Source organism: Anser brachyrhynchus (assembly GCF_964034855.1).
Source record: "Anser brachyrhynchus genome assembly, chromosome: 7".
Taxonomy (NCBI): Eukaryota; Metazoa; Chordata; class Aves; order Anseriformes; family Anatidae; genus Anser; species Anser brachyrhynchus.
Genome location: NC_137701.1, coordinates 38,770,422 through 38,794,902, shown reverse-complemented (window position 1 = coordinate 38,794,902; position 24,481 = coordinate 38,770,422). Strand labels below are relative to the sequence as shown.

Below are 24,481 nucleotides of genomic sequence, written 5' to 3'. Positions count from 1 at the left end.
TTTTTTAATTAATTAATTAATTTTATTTTCCCCAAACTTCTCAGATTGCTGTGTCAAAATATGGGCAATCTACACCTTCATGATCAATTTCTGAAGTATAATAAACCCATCAGATTTTGTATAGCTGTTGTGAAAGCAAAGTTTATGAAGATATCCAATACTACAGCTTCACAGAAAACATGGGCAGATTTTATTTTCTTTGTATTAGAGTTGACTTATGTGCAGTATGTAAGACCTGGGTGCATGGGAGACTATAAACATGTCAAATGCCTTGTGCCAGTCCTGTACGAGGTCCTTTGCAAACCATGATGAGAAGTAGAAGATGACTTCCCACTCCACAGCCTGATAGAGCCAACCAGCCTTTTTAGGCAACAGGCAAGCTGTGAGGAAAGAGAAGGTAAAGAGATGGCAAGACTCCAGGAGACAGTCATTTTCACTGATCGTGAGTTATTTAGTTCCTGATATTGCTTTTCTGCATTTTTCTATTCTGCTTTCTTCTATTTAGTTAGTGAATACTGTTGCCAAGATTCAAATTATGTTTCACTTAACAAAGATGCATTTTGTCAACTGCATCAGTTGACAAGGGAAGACTGACTGATGTCATCTACCTGAAAATCTTTAAGCCCTTTGACATGGTCCCACATGACATCCTGATCTCCAGATTGGAGAGAGGTGGGTTTGGTGGGTGGACCATTCAGTGGATAAGGAGTCTTATCCCCTCAGAGGAGGGTCATGAAGTTGATCAGAGGTCTGGAGCACCTCCCCTAGGAAGAAAGGCTGAGAGAGCTGGGGGTGTTCAGCCTAAAGAAGAGAAGATTTCAGGGAGACCTTATTGCAGCTTTTCAATACTTAAAGGAGGCTTATAAAAAAGATGGAGAGAAACTTTTTGCTCATTCACATAATGACAGGACAAGGGGGAATGGTTTTAAACTAAGAGGAGAGGAGAGGAGAGGAGAGGAGAGGAGAGGAGAGGAGAGGAGAGGAGAGGAGAGGAGATTTATATTAGAGGTTAGGAGGAAATTCTCACTCAGCAGGTGGGGGAGGCAGTGGAACAGGTTGCTCAGAGAAGCTGTCGATGCCCCATCCCTGGAGGTGTTCGAGGGCAGGTTGGATGAGGCCCTGGGCAACGTGATATAGTGGGTGGCATCCCTGCCCATGGAACTAGATAATTTCTGAGGTTCCTTCCAACCTGAGCCATTCTATGGTTTCTATGATTTTTATTATATTTTTTTTTCTGTAATCTGGGAAAATCTGAATTTACTGTTTAAAATAATGTTTGGATTCAAAAACACACCAAATTCCCATTCTTGAAATACCTCAAAATCACTCCTTGCTACATACCCCTAAAGTTCTTCATTAGACCAAATGTTTTCATACTCTTAGTTCTAAATAATGTGTATGATGGAAGAGTAATGTTGAGGACTAATTACCTACCATATTTCATGGAAGAAGCCAAATAAGTTTCATTTGTGTATCACAAAACACAAAAAATGTACCTTGAAATTAAATGAAACAGAATTGGCAACTTTTGGTTCTCTTATGGACAAAAACTAACTAAATAACCCTAAAGTAAATGAACAAAAGGAAAATAAGGAGTAGCTGCTTGGTTTTGGATTGCCTGTGGTCTGTGAGTTTATGTGCAAAGTTTGAATCCGGAGGGAATCTCAAGCCTTCATATACAAACTTTATAATGGAAATGCTGTCAAATTCTTAAGTACAGCAAGGCAAATGGTGCAGCTATAACATGTTAAAAAAAATATGAAAATGCTCTGAACACAGGGTGAAGGCTAGCTGTCTTGACACTGAATGTAGAAAGGTAAATGATTGGAACTTTAATTACTTTGATCCGTCATGCCTTGTAGCTATATGTCAGCTAAGCCAACAAAACTGACATAGAACAAAGGCCGTGACTGTTTCAACATCTTAACTCATTTCTTATGGTTGATTAATAAGTCTATTGAATGAAACATATGATGAGAATTGAGAAAAACATCAAGTATGTGTTTATACACACACACATTTCCTGTGAGCATGACTTTTCTTCAGTGGATGTATTGGTTCAGACTATGGAGATGTAAGAGGTGGCATACTGGTGTACAGCTCTTACCATGTGTCTGGGAGTGAAGGTCTATAAGCAATATATACATGCACTTCGGTGGGATGTTGTCCTTCTCTAGATTATGTCTATTTTTAAGTAAATCCACACACTCCTGGAATAGCTCTGATTCCTTGGTCTCTCATTAATTATGGGAGACTGCTAGATTGAATGTCCATGACCACCCAGTATTTTCTTTGTTAAAGAGGGAAAGTCCCCAAAGATACTATAAAGCCTGTAGTATACTATAAAGTACACTTTTTCATGGGGATCTTTCTTCCTAGTCAACTATCTTCTTTCCTTCCCAAATCCAAACGTCTCTCTCAGGTTCTAACAGCACTTCATTCATCTAGCACAGAAGTCCAATGGGACAGCTCATGTTTATGACTTGCATTCAAGTCATCTCTTTCATTCCTGAAGGCTGATCCTGATTTGCCAGAATAAGGCAGCTACGAACTTCTGACCCAAAATAATAACTTGGACCTAAAGCTTTCACTTTAATTTCCTCTTTTCACAAATCATTCAGTTCAATGCTGATTTCAGAGGTACTTCTATTAGTATACTAGTATGCTTGATATTAATAAATGTGGTTTCCAAGTATATGATCTAGTTGCAGCAGGTATGATGAGAGAATTTGGCTCATGTAGCAAAACAGAGCCATTTGCCTAAACTGATGCTAACTGACAGATCATGGCTGTGTGTCTCAGAGACAAAATCAAAATATTTTAATGAATAAAATGTGTATTACGGCAATTGCACCAAGAACCATGTGACTAGTGAGGAAACTTGTGCATGCTGGAGCTGTGTGGCCATGATGTTGATTTCTATGGCTCATCAGATCCCACAATGTCCTGCTAAGACATTTTGAGCTAGGATCAGTCATGACAAGATGGGTTCTGGGACTCAACCCCTCCACCTGCATGAAATATCCTGCCAGCAGTCTCGGACTTCCAATGCCTTCCATAAATCTTTTGCAGTAATTAACTACCCAATTCTCACATTTTAAGTGTATGTTGAATTACAGAATCAGCATTCAAGTTTGAATGGTTTTTCCTGTCTGTAATGTTGCTTATATTTGGAGCTAATTTTTAAAGGAAGTCCTTCAAGATGCAGTTGAAATAGTCTGCACTGGATTTCTCACAACTCATTTGATGCTATTTTCCAGTCAGCACATCTAGTTCAAGACCCCTCTCTTCCATCATTCGAAGCTCTGGAACATTAAACACTGTCTTGTGTTATAGTTTGAATATGAGATTACTTAAGTAGCTGTGAATATCTCAGCAACATATCTGCTCTACAAAGGGAACACACATTTGGATGCTGCCTGAAATGCTAATATTTTACAGAGAATTATATAGAGCTGTTCATTAACTACTTATTTTTGCCTTTGTGCAATATTCTACAAAATATGTTTCTAAACTCTAGTTCAGCAACTAAACCAGTGATTTTATTTGAAGTGCAGCACTAAAGAGCTGGCTTTTAAAACATTTAGCTCTGATTTTGCATTTTAAAAGTATGCTAATATTACGAAGGATCAAATTGCTAGAATGTTTTTATGGAATGAGATTTTTTGTTAAAGTTTACATAGTAAAGTAAAATTGGGTATAAATAGAATGTAGTCAATTAATTCTTTTGAGCTAATTTATAGATTAAACTAAATTCTGTATCCCATGAAAGTTAATAGGAGTCCTTTTGCTTTGATTTATATGGTGACCAGATAACATCTCCTGAATTTGGCATATCTTTAGTATGTGTCTTAGTGCAAAACTTGTCTGATGTGACTACATGATTGCTTTCCAAAAAATTTTACAATGGAATGCATTTTAAGTACAGTATTATGAAAGGGTGTGTGTACATGTGTCTTTCATACCAGTTTGATATCTGTATGTGTTATTACTGTTACAGCAGCCTATTATTACTCAGGCAAATAGGCAGTACATTTGGTGTAAGTATAGGAAGTAAAATACCCATGAGTCCTTTACATAGGCTTCCTTCCCAGTGAGTAATAGTATAGCAACCTGATAAAAGGTAGGTATTTTGCATTTAAATGGTCTATAGTAAGGACATATATAATAAGGATACTTTTGTTACACACAAGCATAGTTGGAATTCACATATATTGGAAGTGATCTTTGTGACCTACTCTGATTTTCATTTTTTTATCATTGTAGAATCTTAATCCAGATCATACATTGCTAATATCTTTGCCAATTTTATTGTTAATACATTGCTAATATCATACATTGCTAATAACTGCTATTGGGTAGCCATTTTTATCGTGAAAAAAAACAACAACAACAAAAAAAACATAAATAGGGAAGTTGTAGCCAAACTGTACAATGTAGTTGCTTTTATGATGAAGCAAATAGCCCACTGCACTAAAGATCATGAAAATGCCAGCTATATTCCCAGTTGTGACACTGGCCTGCTCTCTGCCCTTGAGCAAGTTACATCATGAGTCTGTATCTTGGTATGAGCACACAGTGCAATACTTAGCTTCCTTGGAGAAGTGTTTTAAGATTGACAAATGAAAACCTACTATATAATACACTATCAAATATAATTATTATCGAGTTACCAGTTACCATTATTGAGTTATTAACTTGGCAAAAATGTGTCTAGAACAAAAAGGGCAGCAAGATAAAAGCAAATACTGATAATGTCTCTGTTCTTCCCTCTGTGTAGACATTGGATGGTAATGGAAACAAATCCTTCATGTGTTGTCTGAGCCCAGCACGGAAACAGAAATGCTTTCCAAAAAGAGAGAAAATATAGAAAAATGCAAACAAGAAAGGAACTAACCCTTCATATTTATCTAGGAACTCCTGAACCCCATTTAGGTATATTCTTTCTTGGGGCAAATGACTTAATTGAAATTAATGTTATATGATCTATAAAAATATTTTTTCAGGTCTCTTGGCTTTTCTAAATGAAAATTGAACTTTCTAAGGCCTTTCTCTACAATATAATAAGCTTATTTTTAGTATCATGAATGCCTAATAAAGAATGTTTTATCCACCTGTAGGAAAGTTTGTTATTCAAACCTTGAAGAAAACACTGCAAAATGTTGTATATGGAACCATTATGTCCCTGCTACAATATAAACATTGCCAGGAGCTATTCAGTGATTTTGAAGACAGGGAAGTTAGAACGGCAAAGAGTAGAAAACACTTGAAAAAAGTATCTGTTTTAAATACTTACAACTGTAAAACATACTGGTATAAGTAATTAAAATTAAGTGTAACTGTGATATCCTTGTTACTACTTTCATTTTTGTACAACACAATAACGAGAAAAACAAAATAGATGTCTTTAAATAACAGCACCTGTAGCTGTTTCTTTTGAAAATGATGTGAAAATTTTTGAAGGACGGAAGTGGTTTCATAAACGGTGTTATAAGTTATTCTATGTATTATTATTTTTAAAAGTCTTGTTTGTGGCTCCAGTCTATGCTAAAACCCAACTTTACAGTAGTAAGTGAAGAGTGATTCACATATTTTGGGTGTTTTTATTAAGGAATTGTTTTGATTATGGCTGAAACTGACTCCTCAAGCCAACCGTTTGTACAAAGAAAAAGCATTAACTGTAGGGATAGAATTGATTAGTGGACATTCCTGTCTGGTAGCATAAGTAAAGACATCAAGGGAGGTGAAAAAGAAAGACATGAATCAGCAATCAGAGAAGACAGGGCAAAAGAGACCTGAGAGGTCATCTAATGCATCCCTGCCTCAAGGTAAGATCAACAATACCTATGTCAGTCTTGACAGATGTTTGTTTAATTCTTTTTAAATGCCTGCAGTAATAGAGATTTCCTAACTTCCTTGGCATATTATTTCAGTTGGTAACTATCCTCACAATTCAGAAGTTTTCCCCAACTCCTAACCTAAATTTTCTTTCCTACAGCTTAGTTTTCTCTTATTCTCCTAGTGAGTATCAAGAAGAACACACTCCACTAACATCACAGAAACCTTTCACCTTTTTTGAAAATTGCTACCATATTTTTCTTGGTGAAACAGCTCCATTCCTTGTCAGCCTCTCTCATTTCTTGAACAATTGGAGTGCAAACGGAGGCTCTAAAAAGGAAGATTCTTTTCTCCTTGTAGAGATGCAGAAAGTTCAGTTTTCTCCTTTGTCTTACTCAAAATCAAAATCAAGCCCCAAGAGAGCTTGTGAAAGCATATTCTCACCTTTACCTCAAAAGATTACCTGTGAATGGGTACTGGTTACAGAAAAACATTGATTACGCCTTGGTGGTAACCCATCTAGCCAGTGCATTCTTGTTGGGCTGCATCCTGTAAGTGCTGGCCGTAACTCAAGTGGGTTTTACACCTGTGTTGGCAAAAACTGAGTTACTGAACTTCATCTCATTGAAGCTATTTGTTTTATCTTCTGAAGTATTTTGTCTTTGCAGTGTGTATTTGTGTTGTCTACAGAAACTCAGCACATCTGAGAAGGCTGCATCTGGTGTATGGAGGCAGAAGGGGAGGCAAGTGCTAGCCAAGTGTCAGAATCTGCTGCTCAACAACAGATGCATTTGGGGCAAATAATCAACCAAGGTATTGCCGCTTTTCTCCAACAATGCCTTAGGGAGTATTTGCAGTTCAAAAGTATAATAACACCAAATAAACATTGGGTTAGGAAAAAAACAACAACAAAATATTTCTGAGCGTGTGCGTATTTGTAAGAAACTTTCATTACCTTACCATTGCTGTCATTTTAACAGCTGCAAGTATGTGCTGCCTCTGATTGGGCTTCACTGGTTGTAAACTGGTTGGCCAACAAGATAGCTAGTATCAATGAAAGCCAGGAAATGGTTTACAGCTCATTTGTTAATTACCTATGAGGTTTAGCTAAAGATACTTATCAGTGATTTTTATTTTATTTTATTTATTTATTTATTTTATTTTTTATACTCAACTACAGAACATTGCAGCCAAAAATGACAGAGTAGAACATTACACTTGACTTAACTAACTCAGCTGCAAGAAACTTAGGTTCAGCTTCAGCAAGCAGTAGATTGCAAGTTACACTGATATTGGTCTATGGTCATTAGTCTTAGCTGAAAGCCGGTGTTTATTGGCACATGTATTTTTCTAGCAACTAAACAAATAACTCTGAGTATATTTAGGCTTTTCACTGAGGCACAGCAGATCACTACAGAAATGGATTACCTAGGTAATGCTGGAAAGATGCTTTTCTGTTTAATATCTGTGAAATTCTAGGCAAGAAATCCATGGTAAATAATTTACAGTAATGGCAAGGAAAAATATGTTATTTTCCTTTTGCTATCTTTCTTTCTCTCTGAAATATGTTCACCTGTCATAGCCTGACTTTTATCAAAACACCTGGAACTTCTGAAGCCTTGAATTGAGTTGCCACTGAGGAAGCAAACGTACATGTGTAATGTAACTTGGCATCACCATGCAGAACGCCCAGCTGCCATATTTCCTATCATTCTGATTATACTTCATGAATTATTTCATAAACTGACCTTTTTTTGCGCATTTTAGAACTGGTTAATTAGCACAATGTTATTAATAACAAGCTTGAGATTTAAAGAAACAAGATTCTTCTTGGAAAAGATGACATGGCTAGTTATTATCTGCATTTCCTAAATTACTTCAGTGCCTAGGTTTGCCATTTCATACCTGGAGAAGCTCCTGCTAACATGTAGGGTGGTATGTGTAAAGAAAGAGGCCTCTGGCCAGGACCCATACCAGTTGGTCAAAATTAGCAGTTTTTGAGATGTAGTAAGTTGGACAATGATAAATACCTAGTCCGGCTCTCCCAGTTTGCATTCCCTTTGTGGCAATTACATCCTAAAATGACTCAAAGTTGAACTTTGTCATCATAGTGGAGGGGATCAGGAATTCTTGACTAAGATAATGCATCTTGAAAATGTCTCAAAAACATCAAAAAGCTGATGAAGAAAATCCTGTCATCTTGGTCTATATTTTTCATCTGCTCTTAATTTGAGCCTATTCCAATTACACTTCACATACTTGAATGGAGCATGGGGGCAGTGTGGGTATTTACTTTTCCTGAGTTGGTGATAGGACATTCAAAGAAGTAGGAAAAGGTCTTTTCAAGTCAACATGGCCCCAAATTCCTAATTCCTTAGGCTTCAAAAGGGCTCTTCTAATTTAGGATATCAGGAGCCTGAACAAGTGTCCTTTTTCCAGTTGAGATTTTTGCAGGACAGATTTTCATCTTCTTCTTCAGTAAATGTTGTTCTTCCCATCCCTGTAAGCTTCTTAACTCTCCTTCTTAAATATATATATATAGTGCTCTGTCCCCTATGTGTTAATGATGATCTAGCAACAGCAGGCAAGTTCCAAATGGAAGTAACAGCGTGTGAAAAAAGCCTGGAAGAGAGACATAGAAAGTTCTGCTTATTGGTGAATATTCTGCTTATTGGTGAATATTCTTAAATGTAGGCAAAAATGGGGTAATGAACCCCCTTTTCTCTCTGTCAATCTATATATCTGTTTACTTATTTATTTTTACTTTGCTCAGGGAAAATAGAAGACAGAATAGAGATATAAATATAAAATTAAATATATAAATATATATATATAAATATAAAAGAAAAGTTTGGAAACTTTGGAAAAGTATCTATTTTGTTTGCTTTTCTCTCCTCCCATAAAAAGATCAAAGAGCTTTTATTCAAGACAATGGCATTCTTATGAAAGCGCTATAAGGTTTAAAATACACATTTTGTTTCCCACAGTCGTTACGTCCTGTAATTTTTACTGAAAGAAATTTATGTAGGTTCATATATTGACATGTGGAATCAAACCATGCTCCTTTCCAGGCCTCATTGTATATTTCCCCTTCAGTCCTACTTTAAAAGTTTAAATATTCAGCTGTACATATTATCGTGTAAAAAATATTAACCCTTAAAAATGACTGTGGAACTACAAGTTGCCAAAGGTGGAATAATGCTGCTTTTGTGGCATGGAGCTGAAAAAGTACAAATAATAAAAGTAATAAATTTCATTTAAAAAAAAAAAAAAGAAAATGTTCTGTAAGGTAAATAATTTCTGCAAACACTGTAAATGAACTATAGTGAGCTTCACAGAAAAATTAAAGTACTTTAAAATAATTTCACCAAAATTGCTACAATAAATTTCCAATTATCTTTAGATTATGAGGCTACTCTCTGAAGGAGAAAGTCCTGTCTAATCATGTGAAAGTCCCAGATATTGTGCAGTCCACTTTGACATATTTAGTACCAAGAGATGGCAAACATTTCCAGAACACAAATCTTGTACTTACAGGATACCAGCCCCCATAATACTTCCTAAACAATCTATAAATAATTCTCATGTGAAAAGTTATGGACAAAACAGAGTCTGACGGAAATTTCAGCTGCAGAAAGTCCACTGTAAGAAAACTGGTGGCATTTGAATGAGAATATTTCCGAAGGCTCATTTGGCATGAAAGATAGCAAAGGCCATGCTCAGGGTGAGGACTGTGCAGGACAACCAGGAAGAGGTCATCTAGCAGTGATTCTCACCATTTCAGCTCCTGAGGAATTCACTAACCGCTAGATGACCCCTGAATGCACTGGGATACACAAGAGTGGGAGAGAGACAGAAATCTCAGCTGCCCCATCCTCAGACTTTCTCATGGGACACAATAGATCTACTACATGGAGACAGGAACAATTTTCAGGTCATTGCGCTGAATCCAGATTTTTTTTTTGGCTGTAGTATCAGATTTTAATTATGGCCTAAATAAAGTTCTTCTAGCCTACTTTCTGAAAGGATTATTTTTATTGTGTATTTAAAACTTTATTTACAAGACTATATTGCTGACCTATAACTTAGCCCTATACCTAGAGGACAATGGAATTGCTTTTCAACTAATTGCTTCTATTACATCTGCAGTGCTTATTTTATTTCTATTTTTTAAATACTTTGTCATTCTTCTTTTCTGTTATTTATCTATTTATTTATTGGGCAGTGAGTTCATTCAAAAATAATCAATCCTTAATGTTTACTTCTAATTTTTAAAATTTCTAAAATCTACCTTCAGGATCAGTAGGCTACAGAATTTTTTTCAGTTTCTTTGTAATTAATGTCTTCCTATTACCAACAGAAACATTGATACTTTAATAATTTTTCCCCTAGAAAATTAGAAACTGGATGAATAATCTATATAACTCTCCCATATTTCTTTTTCAAATGTCATCTTATTTTGGGACATATATTTTCTTGGATTGTATTATTCTCTATTATATGACATACCCTTTTTTTTAGAGAAAATGTAGAGACAATTTAGAGAAATTTTCTTAGAGGGGTGTTACCATATTTTATTTTAAATATATATATAAAAATTTTTACTTATTTATGAAAGGTAAGTGTCCAAAATATCTAGAGACATATATTGCATATACAGCAGGCTCAATACACTGCTTTGTAGCTGTTATTGCTTAAGGCATCATTGGTGAATTCATGTATCATGAGCTGCATGAATTCTTCTGAACTTGGAAAGCTTTTATATGATTCCCATTTCTTAATTTCTTTTGGCTTTTTCCGTATTTTTACAGAAATTATCAGTTTATAAGCAACTTTTTATTTTGTTTGTTTGTTTTGTTTTTGGCTGGTAAATATTCTCTTATTAGTATAGCCCACATTTCTGATTTTTACATTTTCAGGATTTTTTTAATGAAACTACATTGTATATGTATATCATTTGAATTTTTAAAAAGTAAATCAAAATTGTATTGTTTGGTGATGTGGATAAGCCTGTTTCTATTTTTATTTTCCCACTCCTATCCTTCTTATTTCCACTTAATTTTGGGCAAGCACATAACATAAAACAGAGGGGAGAAGAAATATTTTTGGCTGAAGACATTGGAGTAAATCACAGCTCTTGTGAGAAAATGTCATGAATATCTATGTAGAACAGACAAGACTTAGATTTTACGAGAAAGAGATAGAGAGAAAAGTGCAAGGACTCAATTTATCTACATCTGAATGATAAAGGACTGACTGAACCCTTCTGGTATTGAAATCTATGCTTTTAGAGAGAGTATTTTTAATTTTTTGAGATAGTATTTTGGTCACTAAATCATTTATAATTCATAAGGTCAGAAGGGACCATTGCAATGATATAGCTTGACCTGTACAGTACAAATGATAGTGCTCCCTAAATTAATTCCCACTCAAAAAAAGAATATATCTTTTAGAAACATAGCTTACTTTAATTTGAAAAATCTGTTGATGAAGAACTATGTCATGTTTTTGGCAGCTTTTGCTTTACCAAGTAAACCATCTTTTATCTGAACCTGTAAGTTCTCACAGTTTTACCTTTCTGATTCTCTCCTCCATCCCACCTGGGGAGTGAGCCAGTGGCTATGTGGTACTTAGATGCCTGCCAGGGTTAAACAACAGCAAACTCACAACTCTGGCAAACTTTTAAGAGATTTTGTTACTTCAGCTCTTAAAAAGTATACATTTTGATCGAATCCACACAAAGCTGTCTTGAAATTCTGTGGCTCTTGCCTCTCCTTTCTAGGCTACCTCAGCATTTGTTATGAATATCTATTACTTATGTAAATACCTGTGGACTGGTTGAGTCAAGCCTTCAATATCTTTGTTAAACTCACAGATTGTCTGTGATGCAGAAGAAGGAAATGCAGAAGGCATTTCCCATTCCTTCATTTCTGCTGGTTCTTCCCCTGTTTTCTGACCATCTCTTCAGCCTGTCGAGATCCTCCTGAATGGCAGCACAGCCCTCTGAGGTATCAGCCACTTCTTTCAGCTTTGTATCATCAGCAAACTTGCTGAGGAGTCACTCTACTCATCACCCAAGTCATTGATGAATAAGTTTAACAATACTGGTACAAGTTTAACAATACCCAGTATTGACCCCTGGGGGACACCATTAGCTACAGGCCTCCAACTAGCCTCTGTGCCACTGTATTGCTTTTGTCCCTGTCTTCAGCAAGGTGCCTGAAAGCTTCAGCTCTCTCATTAGGCAGGTTCATCTCACAGAGTTTGCTTATGGGTAGTGCCACACCAGATCCTACAGCAACTGGATCCATCTTAGAAAACGCATGCACACAAGCAAATAACACCCCTTCCAACTGTTTTCACTTTACAGTGAAAGAAAACAGTGCAAATAATAGTGACTACAGCAGTGATTTCATACCAATTTCTTTAATGATTTCCATGTGAAAGGAGATTTATTTCACCGTAACATAATACCTGAAAGATGTTTGGCTACTCATTTCACCTGTGTAGCCCACACATGGGTTGATGCTGCAGATGGGAAGCTGTCTCTGTTTCTCGGTGTTCAAGAAAGAGTTCTATTTCTCTCTCTATATATATTTTTTTTTTCCTTGTTATACACAGGATACCTCTGGCACATTGTTCTCTTTAGTTGGTTTCCAGCAATATGTCCATCATTGCAGTAGCTCGACAGCTCTTATTCCACTGCACTGGGAAGAAAACTTTTAGATGTAAGAAAATAGATGTATATGTCTGTGTGTATGCTGTTGATGTTCATCATTTGTGCTTTTCAAAAACACCTTGAGTTAACAGTATGCTATACATAACTGCTCATTCTTATTCTGTAGGAGTGAGTCTTTGTTCCCCGAATTTGCCATGGGCATTCTGGTGTTTCAACTTTATCTCTGACATACCACTAAGATCATGTTCTTTTGCTGGCAGATTTAAAACAAAACAAAAACAACAACAAAACCAACCAACCAAAACAAAACAAAACAAAAAACCAACAACAACCCACAAACCAAAAGCAGAAAAACCCCTAACATATGTAATTCCCTTATCCATTTTAACATAAGCGTCTGAATTACCTTTTTAATGTGCATCAAGATTTTTGCCAATTCTGGATCTATAATATTTTAGTAGGATAAATTTTGTTTGTTCATTTAACTGTGCTATGTGAACTACCGAATAGTCTTAGCTTTTAATTAAAAAAATAGCAAATATATTGGTCTTATACTGTTTTCTGGATGCTGTCTAGTGTTCATACTTTTCTCCATAGATTTCCTTTGCATTCTTTTGGATTTCTTTGAAGTGAGTGGCATGGTTTTAATGTTGACCCAAACTGAATTGGTTACAGTAAATAGGAAAAACATTTTAATATAAAGACTGCATAGACAAAGATGATAAAGACAATTTCAGGCTTATAGAAAAAGCAGACAAGGAAACTGAAATCAAGCAATTTCTACTTGGGTCTGGTAGATGACTGATTTCACACGCTTTTCAGCATAGGAATGTGGATGTTCATGAAAACTTGATCAAGAGCCATATCCCCAAAGCATTTGCATATCTGAAATAGAGTTTACAAAGATTTTAAAGGCCTACATCCAAGACTGTCATCCAAAACTTCATTTGTTCAGACAGACTTAAGCCTGAAAACATCACTGAACTTCAGCAGTTGTTTGTGGCAAAAAAAAAAAAAAAGAAGTTAACTGTGAGAAGCTGACCTAGTCGTAGTCAGCTATAGGAAATGGCGTAATGCACCTCCTTCTGCTGCCAACAAGGCTGAAGTCACGACAGTCCCTTGAGTACGTCCATGCCTGCCACTCATAGCACAGCATGGCTCATAATTACCTGCATGGTAGAAAAGTATTACATAGTATATTGCTTATTGTTGTGAAGAACTGCAGAAAATGGTAAGGAAACCTGATATATTATAAATATTATAAATATATATTTAATATTATAAATATATATATACACATATATACATATATATATATAAATATATATATTATAAATATATATTCAATATTATAAATATATATCAATATATTGATGTGTCATCAGGAGAAAAATAGGGTCCTGATAGTTACATTAAAAATTTGAAGGTCATTATTGGTGATGTTGAGTAAGAAGAGCAGACTCTAGAAGCTAAGGGGTTTGAATAACCCTGTTCAAAGTAAGTGCGTGCTCTGTTGTCTAAAGAGACAGTGGAGTGGATAAGATATATTCAATAAAACATTTAGTATAGGATGTACTAATGTAGAGTACTAGTGGAATCAGATTAGATTTGAATAAGCTGCTGTTATGAGACAAGTGTTTAAAGTAATACATAAAATATCCAGTGTCTGCTTATGTAGTCTAAAAGTTAGTTTTTAAGCTGACCCCATTTAATTGTTTCATTATTGGTTTGGACAAAGACTGGGTTAGATAGCGTAGCCCACATACAGGGGACTGTGAAGAGAGAATTCAACCAAGGAATCCACAGCGATCTTACCAATTTGTTTCACATGGATTTAAAACTCTTCTCCTTGCCATATAGTGAGCACAAAAGAGATTCTGACCAGGGATGGTCATTTATTCTTGGAAGCAGCAAATCTCCAACAATTGCTTTGGTTTTGCTCTGTCCTGGTATAATTAATAAAGAAAGTCATTTGTGCATTTAAAAAAGAGGGTTCACTTGATTCCTTTTTCCTTTTGAATAATTTCTTTCTCATCTGTCAGAGAAGGTATGGTTTGGCTTTTTAGAAGAATATTTAGTATGTGGGCAAGGCTGCCACTGATTTTAGCATTCTTGTTTCTCAAAATGGAGAACTAAAATTAGGAAAAAGCATATACGACAACATTAAATTTCTATCAGAGCTGTGTATATTCACTGTGGCAATATACACCCAAGATAGATGAGGCCTTGTCTGCCAGCTTTCCACTCCTGACATCATCACATACTTGTATTGTAGGGTAAATTCTGAAAACTTGTGAAATGTTGTATTTGTGCTTTTTTGCCTCTGCTGCTAAGTCATTATTGTCTCATCTCTCAGAAAAAGTATCATCCAATTTTAGAAGCAGACTTCACATCCATTGTTTGGAAGAGAGATAGACAGTTTCGATTGCATTCTGTGTTATAAACAGCAAACTTACTACAGAAATAGCTGGACTTATTGCAGTAAAAAAAACCCTCAATGCTGAGGGCACTGTTTGCATGAAAAGCCTTCTGTACATAATGTGAAAGTTTCTACGACTGAGAACTGCACAGTAGTAGTAGTTAGGGCTTTATTACTTAGTTCTAATTTGTATTGATGGCCTAAAAAAAGTAGCATGCTTTGCAGTTCTATGAAAGAAAAGATTATAAATGGAGATTAATTATAATTTTGCTAGCTCAGTACTTGTAAAACTAAAGCAATTTATATTCTTTCTCTTAATGATCTCCATTCCTGATTGCAGTAATGTAATCTAATTGTGATTATGATAGTATCTGAATCATGTGGGCCTCTATGTGATTGGAACTACTCTTTGCATTAAAAAGTAATTTTGGAGTAATGATGAAAAGTTACTGTGGAAAATTGGCAAGTAATATATTTTACTCTGTATCTTAAGTTTCTGCTTTCATTTTTGATTATATCTTATAGCAAGGATAAGTATGATACTATATCAAGGATTTATTACATCAAAGACTTATCAATGATAACTATGAGTATCAAGGATAAGCATGATATTATTGGAATAACACAGATATGGTTGAGGCAAGAAATTGAGGTTTTGAGATACTAGTCTGGGGTTTGTGGAGAGAATGGGGAGACAGAGGAGGAGTTGTATCAGTATTCCTGGGAGATGAATGTCTTCAGAGAGAAATGCTGCAAGTATTTTGGCTGACATAGCAATGTCAATTTTGATAAAAGTTAAGCACAGTAAAGGTAGTCAGGTGGTTTTCTGAATGATGCTTTGAACTTTTACTTCTTTGCTTGCAGATGAGAGAGGCCTTCAAGAGAGCCAGAACTTTGATAATGATGGCTTTTAACTACTCCATTATTGACTGCAATAAGTATGGTAAAACTAAGGAAGGAATACTCACGTCTCTAAAGGTAATGTAAGATTGCCTCCAGTTTCTTGTGCACTTTATTGAATTGTCTTTCAGAAACTATTTGAATTAATTCAAGGATTTGAGCCAAGGGTAATAAAGGGTGTTGAACTTGAGAGGTATGAAAGATCCAGCAATCTCAACATCATTTGATTTAAAATATTTGTTGAGGAGTAAGAAGCAATGCAAGTCTTATGGCAGGCTGACTTTGAGGGAATGCAGAGTGTGCTAAGGAATTTTTATCAGGATTTTATTATAATGTATGGTAAATCTACTGAAGAAAATTGGAATATATTTCAGAAACAGTTGGAGGACATTTGAAATTCATCCTGGTTTAAGTCTAAAGGCGGATAAAGGTAACAATGCCCAATGTGGCTAAGTAGGGTTGTATAGTAAAGAGTAAGATAAGCAATAAGCACAAGGTGTTGAAAAAAATGTACAAAATCTGGTAAGGTAGAGCAGTTGAAAGGCTATATAAGATAGGCAGAAGCAAACCGAAAGTCTAATTAGAAAAGCGAAGAAGGATTGCTGAATGCTAACTGCAGAAAAAATATTTGAGATGATAATAATATCCTGTGAATGTACTCCAGAAAATTAAAAAGAAGAATAGATCCACAAATCATGATAGCATGGACAAAGAGATAATGGATTTGTTTAGCAGGTTTTATTTTTGCGTGTGAATACACAGAGGCAGATGGGTGGATGGATGGGCAGATGGAGAGCTGTTGAACAAAGGAGGAATATTTTGCTTTAAGTTGCAACATGTGTATCCTCACCTGAAGAACTGACAAACTTGAGATATCACAAAATTCATTTCATAAGCAATTAATGTGACCTGGTTGTCAGTACTAGATGCAAAAAAAATCAATCTGGTTTCAGAGATTCAATCAAACTTTAAAGAAAACCAGAGCTACTGATACCATTCATTTTGGGCAGCACCCAAAAACACGACACTGTAACTTGTAACTATGTAGGGAAAGCATGAGCAGAAGGAGGTGTGCAGCAGGTAAGGGACATATCTCAGGTACCTGAGATAACATAGTTATGAGCCTGGTGTGTTGGCCCCTGGGTCTGGTAAGACTATTTTGGCCAGGGTCTTGCCACCAGATGGTCCCCTGATAACGAGCTGGGCACAAAGCCAAGACGTCTGGCTCCAGCTTGCACTTTGCTTTGACCCTGCACTGTACTTCAGACTTGAGTCACCGAGTCACCCAACCACAACCAAAATGCACTGTCAGGTGGATCTGGTAGGGCTCTGCCATGTCTGTGCATAGTGTGCCACTCTGCTTGTAGAAAGAGGCACAGTTTAAAAAAAAAAGAAAAAGATTACTTACGAAAAGCTGCAAAGATTCATTCATCTTTTAGCTTCAAGAGCGGGGTTCCAGCATTCCCGTCATGAGTTACAAAGAGCTTGACTCACTCATTACTTCAGTTGCATACTTATAATTTCTCCTAGCTGTTGTTTCCCTTTGCTAATGGTTTTCATAGAAAAGTTTGGGCTAACCTATAGCTTTAGCCTGGCTGGCAATAATAAATGCATACAAGAATTGTTTTCATCAGAATGTCTATTTCTTTTCAGAAGTGTTTTTTTTTTTAATAGCCAGTATTATTATTGTGAATTCCCCCACGATGCAGTGATGTTTGCTCCCCCTGCTGTCTCTACAACAGCAAATTAACCAATCCTTTTGCCCACTGAGAATATATATTGATAACGTTGATGCATAGGATAATTTTGTTAAAAATAAAGACTTCTAGCAAAGGGAGGAAGGAGCCAACCAAGGGAGTATTCCGTATTTTAGTCCCCAACAGCAGTATGTGGTGAGCAAAAAAGTCGACAAAAATTGATCAAGTGTACTTGCTTTTCTAAAAGACTACTCCAAACACGAGAGATTTATGGAAAAAAAAAAAAAAAAGGGGGGGGGGTGGGGGTTATATTACTAAACCTCTTTGTGTCTGAGAATGCTTAAATACATATCTTGGAACAGCTCGGTTTTACTGCAAACAAAATTACTGCTTTAGACTAAGCCCTGGTTAGATGTGTTTCTGTAACAAGCTCTGCTTTTCATTCCAGTGATCTAATCTGCTGACACTTTCCTTCAAAATTGATCTTGTTTTACCTGGTCAGGTACTGAAATGCCCACAGACACCTACCTGTAAGGCTGTGTGAAGATACTGTGGTACTGCATTTCGGCAGTACCAAGCTGCTCTCTGGCAACCAAAATTTCCCGAGGTGAAGCCTTGGTCTGCACAGGGTTGCACAAATCTGCTAAAATTATCAGTCCTGCTCTTGGATGCCTTTTTCTGCAACTGCGTATGTCAGTGGCTGTTTAAAGAGCTATCTATTTAAAATATGCTCCCCTCTCTTTTAGCAATAGCTGAAAATTTTCTTCTTTGCATTGTAACTGTCGCTGCCTATGACTGTGTGCCCACCGATACTTGAGGGCGTTAGGGGCATTGTAATGAATGATTTGGAGTGCAGCCGTGGAGGGAAACGTGACCTGGGTGTGGGGCATCCCCCCAGATCGAACAGGGACAGCAGAGGTGGCAGCACCACCCCGCTGGGGCACCCCAGCCAGGCTGGCTATCACTATTTCATTTAACAGCTCTGCTTCAGGAAAAAAAAAAAAAAAAAAAAAAGCCAGGCTAAAAGGCTTCCGAAAGGAGCAGGCTGGCAGGAAAATGTCTCTTGCGGAGGGCCAGTCTCTCAGCAACGCCGCCCTCCCGAGGTGTCAGGAGTTGGGGGCCCCTTGCCCCCGCCAAGGAAGTTCCTCGGGTGTCTGTTAGACATTGAGCGCTTTGTGATAGGCCGCGGGGCCTGCCGGCTGTCAGCCCACTCCCTTAAGGGAACTTGACAGATCTTAAAAAAAAATCAATTTTAAGCTCACATGCCCCAGTGGGTGCCAAAGCCACTTCAGAGAGGCTGAAAGATGGCTGAGTCGACAGGATTTGACTTCCAGAGGTAGAAAGGTGACAAACTCCATCATGAGAAAGGGGCAGCTTAGGGCCTCCGAGGCCGAACCTGCTCCCAGGATCCGGGGCCTGGTGTTGTATTGAACCTATTTATCTCTTTCATGGGCCCAAGGTACCACGGGGAAAGAAAAGTTGTTCAAAAAACGCTGGCAGAATTCAAGGGTGTAAATGATGAATTACTTTTCATCAGCTGAAAGGAAACATACTCCGGAACAATACTGAAAGGGAGCAGGAGCATCTGACCTCCTGCTTCAGAGCAGCCAATATCTTCATTCAAGAAGACAACCATGAAATTACACAGAAAATGGGATTGTCATGAACAGCCCCTTGAAATCTCAGTATACAGTCATTACTGCATGGGAAAAAGCCTTCATCCACACATCATAACTTGTAACAGACAAGGGTGTGTGTGTGTGGGGGGGGAGGCTGGAAAACCCTGAAAACAGGCCTTGGAGTTACCAGTAGGAATGTAGAAAATATTTGTTGATTCAAACTTTTCCCCTCTAGTCTCCCAAATCATTGTAAACAGACATAACAATGTTCTAACTTGATAGTAATACTGGCTTTTCGGCCACAGACAGCTCATTGGAGCTGTTTTGTAAATCAAAAGAAAGGAAGAGCGGGGGAAAGCCAATCTATCACTTTATTTATATTATCAGTCTTTGGTGAATGATTTATCATTTAAGTGCTTTGAGAAGAGAGTCCAGAAACCATTGTCCAATTAGTGCTGCCCTCTTAAACCACATACTATAAATATTCGTAATTATCAGAATCAAAAAACAATGTTCATCAAGGCTTCATACTCAGGGTAACAACTTATTTTCTGGATTTGCCCAGCAAAATTTATATTTATCCAAATTAGGCAGAGAATAGAAAGCAAATGAGGCTGTTGGTTTATTTGAGAGTGAAAACAATCACAGAGAATGAGAAGACAGGAATACAGGGATAAAAATATAAAAAATAACACGTTTAACTGTTTATTTCTTTATTCTTGCAGATTTCTACGTTGACTTTAATTAAGCTAGCCCTGGGCTAGTGGGCATGGGTAGGAGGTTTTTTTTTTTTTTCCTTTTTTATTTTTTAATTCCTCATTAGGCTGTTTTTTCCTTAGCTCTCGTGGCACTAATGACTAGTCCCATTAAATAGGTCAATGGGCTTCTTTTATTTCAAGTTTTATATAGACTCATATTCCACTGAATCTTAAACACTGAACACCCAAAGTCTTTCTAGGCATATTTCTTCATTCCTGTTGATACACATGTATTTATTTCTCTTTTCCCTTCTCCCCACAGCAGCTGAGCTTTAATTTCAACATTCCTGCAGAATGCTCTGGAAAGTCTGGGCCAGCCACGTGCAAAACTATGTCCCAGGTAAGTGCTTGGCTGAGCTTTGCAACATGTTGGCAGCAGCAAGGAGGAAGAAGAGGAGAGAAGGTGCTCCGTGCGCCTGTGCACCACCTTCCCTACCCTTCCCCTCTCCACCTAGGAATGCTGTTGGCAGGACCGGGGGTAATGTAAATGTGCTTATGGCCATACCATATAGCTGGCTATGGGGACAGCCAACCCACAGAGCAAAGGAGTCTGACATGAGCACAAGCAGTGCATAAAAGGGCTGTTGTCTCAGGGGCAGGCTTCTGTGGGAGGGCCGCTGCACAGACTCCTGCCCAGTGGGGCTGGACTCACCTGTTGCAGGACTGAGGGACTCAGACTGATGTGAAGAGAAATGTGACAGAGAAGTTGCCTTACGAGGGAAAAAAATATTTACTTAGAAAAAAAAATAATATGCATATATATATATATATATATTTCCTGGTTAAAAAAAAAAAAAAGTGAATTAATTAGATTTATTTAATCAGTGTCAGGAGTGAGCATGTTTTGCATATGGTTTTCCTTGATGGTCAGCCTAGAACATAATGTTCTATGTTCTTATGTTCTAGTATTGCAAATGAGATGTTCCTGCCTCCATTTCTGCTTTTCAAGCAAGAAACAACAAAAGAACAGAGCTTCCTAAATTTTTCTGTAACCCACAATACAAATAACTGTACGCATGTGATTTAGAAGCAGTTGTGGATGTTTTAAGAACTGTGGTACCATGTTGTTCTGGGCAGCAGTCTATAGGGAGTATCCCTGGAGACATCAGGTTGGTGCCTTAGATTTCTCTGTGGCAGAGCAGTGGCTCTTCACTTGTGAATGATTCACACCCAGAAGAGAGAAGCAACACTATGGACTTATCTGAATGCTTTCCAGCCTACTTGATTTGCTGCATCAAGACTATAAGCTGGGAGTGAATTCTCTATGTCTGCTCCCATCTGTTTACCAGGTCCTTGAAATATGTGTTGTTTTTTTTTTTCTCTTTTCTTTTTTTTTTTCCCATGCAATCTTTTAGTAAAGGAGACCTTAGCATCAAAACTTACTGCTCAAAATATTCAATATCATTAATGTGTCAGGTAAAAATATGGAAAACTGATGTGAGCAAACTGGAAAAAGTTGTGGTCTGTCTTTGCCACAGGTAGGAACACAGCCGTTCTTGTGCAATGTACAGGAAACTAGGTGACTGTGAACTAGTTCAAGATTCAAATTCAAAGTCTGACCTCTTCAGATCATTTGAACTGTGTTATTTCAAGTACAATTTGGGCTAAAAATATATATATATGAGTCTCAGCTCATACCTCCTAAGTCTGTACTCAAACCATTTCAAAAGCGTATGAATCAGCCCATCTGAGCTGTCTGCGTCTCTCTGCTGGCCCTGAAAGGAGTCCATGTAGGCCTTCCTCCCCAGCCCTTTGCCTTAAGCACAAGTAGATGAATCTTACAATCGAGCTTCAATTTGTAGAGTAATTAGGACCTTGACTGTGACAACCTTTATCCTGTCAGCAGTCATGGTTCAGCTCATAGTTAAAATGCCAGTGGCAACTATATTGCAGCTATTCTAAATATATCCATATTTTAACTAGATGAGGTGATATGTGGTTTTGATTGCCCTTTCCTCCTTTAGAGTTGAGCAGTGATGAAACCAGCTTTTCTGCGATGGGAAAGGAGGGAAACCTCAAAGTACAACCAAAGAGCAGCAGCAGGGTATGGTGAGTACGAACCTGTCATATGCAGTATTCCACAGCAAAAGACATTTTTTATTCTGATCTAACAGATTAGGTGGGTACAGCTAATCAAGCAACTTGACCACTGAGCAATCTTTAATGCTTCAACAAACTGACCTCAAACTATTCAAACACTATGCAGCTGAAACTTAGTCTTACTATATACATAGAATCTTTTTATTTTTAATTTTTTGTAACCTGCATGTGTTTCAGCACACTTCTAAGGAGCTGTTGTTATTCTAATTATAATTAAGTCACTTGAAATAAATCTGGAGATAGTAAACTGTAAAAATATCTAAATAGGGAGCTGGTCCATTGATTTTATGGCTAAATCATCACCTCATGTATAAATGATTCTCACATGCCACAATTGATAAACACTACTTTTAGTTTAGCAGTAAAAATGCTGCTACTAAAGTGAAAAATATTTGAAAACGAAAATAAATACCTCTGTTTTTAAGCAGAATACCCTGTACTATTGCACCATTCAGGCCAGTCTGAAGACAGATTGAACTTTCGGCATAAAGATCAGTGCTATAGATGAGGGATCTTCATCTCATTGGGAAACACTCAGTTGTTGCTTCTAGGGAAGGGCGTTTTCTACCCAGACCAGAATTTCTAAAGTATTAGGCACCAGAGAGGCAATTAGTAGGATGTTTGAAAGTGTCTGGGCACTGGATGCCAATTGAGTTTCTAGGTGATTTTTGAAATTGATGCCTAGACCCCATCTGCATTCCTTGGCATCCAGATACCTTCAAAATGTCAGGTTTAGATGTCTGCTTCCATTTGTGATGGACACAGTCTGTAGCACAACTAATTGTGACTGACAGCACAAAAGGACAGGTGCAAAATTAAAGCACAGGTCTAAAGGTTTGGTCCCATGTAGTTGATGGACATTTAGTATATTTTTAACGTTTCACTTTCACTGGCTCCTTAATTAAATAAAAATATTTTAGATAGAGCAGCATAAATCAACTTCTTTGACTGATATGAATCCTGTTTACTCTCCAACTCTGAACTCAGCAGGTTAAGTAATTGGGAGACAGAAAAGTTCCTATATTTCTATTTCCAGCTGGTGGTACACAAAAGGCAGGAAGTTATCTCATTAATGGGGCACCAGCTTTATGCAAATTATAGTAACAAAAAGGCTTCCCTTCATACTTTTCATAAATTACCTAATAAAGTAGGAATAAATGGCCATATTCAAGAGCCTTTGTTGTATTTTTAGCACAAGACTCTTTCTGTTACTGCAAATATGACTAAATGCGCCTTGTTCAAAAGGGGTGTTTATGAAATAAGGCCACTCAAAAGCTTTTATTCCTTAACAGCCTTCAGTTACTTTTATGGCACAAAATTAACATAATTAGTCACAGAGAATAGATGACATAAGCAGCGTGCCATGCACAAAAGGGGAAACCAGTATCTAAGGAAGGTATTTTGAGAGATCAAAAATTTTCAAAGTGCTCAATACTAGAAGGTCCTTTTTATTTGTGCACAGCCTTAAGATACTTTCTTACTCCGTGAAATTCACATAATGAGATGCAGCAGACAGATGACATTAGCGATGAGCCATTAGAAAGAGGTCAGTTTCCTCTGAAAGATAGTCACTGTTCCTGCTCGTCATTAATTTGCAGCTTCAAAGCAGTGAGCATATGATAGTCTGGCATGTTAAGCAAGTTGCAGTTATCTTTAAATAACCATTTTTTTCCAGTTATTAGAAGCTAAAGTTTTTAAACTTCTGACTGAAAGCAAAATTAAAGCACGCAGCAGTGTAAAAAGGCTATGAAGAGATTAGAAAAAGGAAATCAAATATGTTTTATAAATGAAGTTAGCTTTTCCCTGGGGAAAGGCTGTCTTAACTTTTAGTTTAAGAATTTGGGGTTGTATATAGACCTCATAGACCTGATTGCTGGATGAGAAAAAAATAACTGTTTAGCTGCTATCTTCTTGTTGATTAACATGCGCTGATCTAAAGTGCAGAAATGTTCAACTATTTAGACGACATTGAAGATGAGAAACAAAGATATCTGAGAAACTTCAATGAGGTGAGAGAAGGCAAAATGATCTGCTTATCACTTGGTGTGAAGTTTGGTTACATCTCTGGTTTGGCAGTGAAATATATTTGGATATTATAAAAGGGTTGGGAGACGAATCATGTTTTTTCTATAAATGCTTAGGAAATATGCAGAAGTGTAGTGCAGTAGGCAACAGTCAACTCCAATGCACAGCACTAAAATCTTCTTATAAAAAGACTTGTCACATCTCCAAATAATGTCACATGTCCAGGCTAGTTCTAAAAAACTCTCTTGTTTTATAATAAATATCCTTTCATTTCTGCTCTTCCCTTCATACTTAATGCTGAAGCTATGTCATGGGTGAAGCCTCAGAAGGACCCCAGTTTAAGCATCCCAGTCTCGTTTAAGTGCAGACTTAGTCATGGTGCCTGAGCGACGCAGAACAGAAGACAGAATTGCTAATGGATTTAAACTGTTCCAGGGTTACTGGAG

The 24,481-nt window shown here is 37.1% G+C and overlaps 1 long non-coding RNA gene across 9 annotated transcripts in view; it reads left to right on the top strand.

Moving 5' to 3' along the window:
• LOC308197856 overlaps window positions 1-24,481 on the top strand; it is a 318,611-nt gene that overhangs the window by 29,210 nt on the left and 264,920 nt on the right. For 8 of the 9 annotated variants that reach the window (XR_013953384.1, XR_013953385.1, XR_013953386.1 and 5 more), the window contains exons 1-4: window positions 4,964-6,651; window positions 15,801-15,914; window positions 20,173-20,250; window positions 21,875-21,959. This is a non-coding gene — a long non-coding RNA (uncharacterized lncRNA). Of the gene's footprint in view, window positions 1-4,963; window positions 6,652-15,800; window positions 15,915-20,172; window positions 20,251-21,874; window positions 21,960-24,481 lie in introns of those variants that run through there. The other variant, XR_013953389.1, reaches the window with a different exon arrangement.